Source organism: Papaver somniferum, chromosome 2 (assembly GCF_003573695.1).
Source record: "Papaver somniferum cultivar HN1 chromosome 2, ASM357369v1, whole genome shotgun sequence".
In the NCBI taxonomy this organism is placed as follows: domain Eukaryota; kingdom Viridiplantae; phylum Streptophyta; class Magnoliopsida; order Ranunculales; family Papaveraceae; genus Papaver; species Papaver somniferum.
The window spans coordinates 168,064,085-168,067,931 of record NC_039359.1 but is presented as its reverse complement, the minus strand read 5'-3'; positions in this window follow the sequence as shown (position 1 = coordinate 168,067,931).

Here is a 3,847-nt window from a genome sequence, read left to right as displayed (position 1 = left end):
GTTTAAAACCCTAGAACAAAAGTAGAAGAAGAGATAATAGATCCGTGGAGAGATATATCTCCCTTTTATACCTTCTCTGCCTTTTCCAGATTTCTAAAACCTCGGCCATCTTCAACCGCATAAGCTAACCGTCAAAATCAAGCCCACATATAAGAGCCCAAGTCCATTTGAGTAAACCACTGGATTGGTGAGTCGGATACTTGGATCGTTGAGTCAACTCGCCGTACTCCGATTCCGGTAGAGTTTCCTCTGTTTTTGCCCGATCCATGCCAGTTTCACGCCTTTTACACTTATCCTTCCCTGCACAACTGAAGCCTAACATACATCTAGCATTTTGACCATTCAATCATGGCTAGCATAACACCAATTCTTCCTCATTTGCACTTAGCAGCAACATTTGCTTTCAACATATACCATCACGGCATCAGTTCCATCTCAAGCTTCAATCTTGAACCAATAACTCCTGTAACTCCTCGGCATCAGTTGCTCCTTCCTCCACTCTGCTCTTCCACTAGCACCAGACAACTCCCATCTCAGTTCATTCCTTGCTTAGCTAATTGTAGCAACAACAACACAAACTCATCATAATCGACTCCAGCACCAAGACAATTTAGCCATTCCTTGTACCACCTTGAGTCGGTTCACTTGCACTTCAGTTCAGATCAGTACTAACACCACATAACTCTTTTTCCTGCAAAGAACCTAGCATGCATCAATAACAGCCTCAGCTTCTCATCTGCAGCATCAGTCACTGCATCATTCGGAATCACCACTAGTTCCTCAAACCCCTTAGCTCATGTCAACAATCATTCATGTGGTTCCATTCTCCTGTTCTCTCTGAAATTGACCAATGCAGTAACCTCAAATATGAACCAATCCCATTATTCTATAACATCAGATCCACTTCCTTCTCGGATTTATCGGTTCACATAACCCAAAATTATCACATCTCCTCAATGTAATCTTCTCCTCAAATCAACAGCAGCAGCTGTTGCTCCTTGTTCTTCTCGATCTATTCTGTAACTTGAGCAACAGTACATCCTTTCTATCTTCAGTTGTATTGGAATCGCCACTTGCATCTCAGCCGCCATACCGAAAACCTGCAACTGCTCATCTCAATTCCATTACAATTCCATCAGTTCACTTCAGCCGCAATTCTACATTTCCCGTTCTCAACTGGATACAACTCAACTCATATAGCCGCAACATCACTGCCTGCTTCAAATCTTATTGCAGCTTCACCTTTTATGCTCCATTACTCCACCAACATGAATCCATCTCTGCAATCAGCTCCAATAGTTGCATCACAATCAGTCCACCACCATTATTTTTCAACCCTGCCTGTAGCTGTAGCTGTAGCTTCATCTTCTTCAACGGTCTTCTTGAGTTCATCAGATTCATAGCAATCGGTTCATCTGAGTCTTCCATTTTCGCTTAACCCTTTAGCTCAAAGCAACAACACCAACATAAATCTGGCTAACTCACTACAATTTAACTCCTCTGCCTTCATACAAGCTCACACAAACTCAGCCAACCCTGAATCACTATCCATTCAGCTATGAACTTCAACAACAACAGATTCATGTCTTCTGCATTTCCTTATACCAACATCTCCATCCAGGTCTTGACCACAATTCTCAGCAAACTGCAGTTCCATCATTACCAGCTCAGGTCATTTCACTCCAGTACCTGCAATCTGAAAACATCAACTCTATCCCATCTGATTTTGAACTCAAAGTCTTGGTATAACAGCAACCCAGATCTTGTCTCTGTCTCTCATTTAAGCTCTCCACTCAAACCCCGGATTCCATTTCTTGACACCTAAATCGCTAGCAGAAACACCCATCTTTTCATTTCAACAGTAAACCCCCAATTCCTCATTATCTTCTCAACAAAACCCTAATTCAAACCAACACCATCTTACTGCCTACTTCAAATTCGACTCAAATCCAAGGTCCAAATCCATCCAGCTTAGAACCCCCTTCATTCCTCTGCAACAACAACATCTTAACTCCATCGGATTTCTTCTCTGCCAGCATCTGTCCCTCTCTCTGCCTTGAATTAGAGAACAATGATTGAGATACATCGTTATCTATGAAATCTGGGTAGTAATAACAAGTATTACTACAGTCACCCACTGTTCTGATAAAGGCTACCAAAGTGAGCATTTTGGCCTGTCAGTTTCAGAGAACTAACTGGTTGTTCTGTTTATTGCTCAACTGTCAGTTGCGGGAAACTGACAATTCATTCTCCACCTCCTTGCTGCGCAACCTTAGCTGGTTCCAAACATCGCTCGCCTGTAAATGGCGCTTTTTCTCTTCTCGAATTCTTCCACCAACAATAGTCGTCTCTTACTTCTCATATCCACTTCTCCTCTTCAATGTATCTTCATCACTAAAGCCGTCATGCTTTTCAAACAGAATTTGCATCACTAAAGCTGGCATGTTTTTCAGACAGAGATGAAATAAAAGCACAAATGAGAAATAATCCGCCTCAAACAGCAGTTGCACACGAAATGACACTTTTGCCCTGTTTCTTCTTCTTTTGTTCCAAATGACTCCAAAGTACCTAAACACTCAAAAGCAAACATAAGATACATAATTTACAAGAAAACTAAGCAAAGAAAGCATAAACAATAGATAAATATTAAGGTGTTTTAGACACCTATCAAATTCCCCCACACTTAGACTTTGCTAGTCCTCGAGCAAATCAAACAAAATAATTCTAAAACATACATACAACTCCGTCTCGTCGAGGCTACAGTCACTTTTAACATAAATAACAAGCCTTTGAACCCCGAGGTGTCCCTAGTGGACGAGTTTAGTCTCGTGAAGGCTTACAAGAGGTGTACCTACAAAACGTTTTACTCCAAATTCCGACTACCTGTGAAGAGTCTATGAACGAATGCAAAATGACTACAGGAGGAGGTACTCTGATGCAAATCCAATTCATATATAAGTAAATAAAGCTCTACTTAGAAAGTTGAACAAACCATAATACTCGGAATCCAACTAACCACAATACACATGAATAGATTAAGAAGATTGATATAGAGGTAGATGTTTGTGAATGTTGACTCAAGTGATCGGTGTTTCCCATATCTCTCTGAAGGTCACCGACAAGATGAACCTATGACCTAATGGATTGAGATACTGGTCTGAATTCTAATATCAACTCAGCTGGCATATACAAGGGAACCAAAGGTCGACAATCTTAATTCTAGATCAACTCAACTGGCATATACAAGGGAACCAACAGTCGGTTTTATTGAACAATTACAAATTTTTTTTTCTTTTTCACTTTTTTTTTTTTGATTTGACAACATGATTAGATCTTTTGGATCCAAGCGCATGCTTCTTGTCAGCAGATTACATGGTAATTCCCATGGATCCTGCGTTCCACGCTTGCTTAGGCGACATAGACAGAGAGAACACACATATATTGTTATCCAAGTGTCATTTTTTTTTGTATAAACACCGGTTGGTCTAATTGGTCTGGTCTGGTCTTTTTTTTTTTTTTAGTAACTCAATCACTCTATTTCATCCTAGCAGTAATAACAATTCGATGTTAGTGACCCACCAAATCACTTAGGTAACAAAAAGTTTGCAAAAATAAAAGCAGAAGGTGATATGGTGACATTCCGAGATATGGTAACAACTATCATATTATTTCTAACACCTGAATAATCCTTTCCTTTTAGTTAATGGGTTCCTCAACTCCTGCAACCAAAATGGTTCCATCCATTTAGATTGGTAGTGTCATCCTAAAGGCACATATTTTTATGTTTCGGAGTGTTAATTTTTTTTTCATTTTTTTTTTCTTAATGAAAGGCATCAAATTCTAAAAA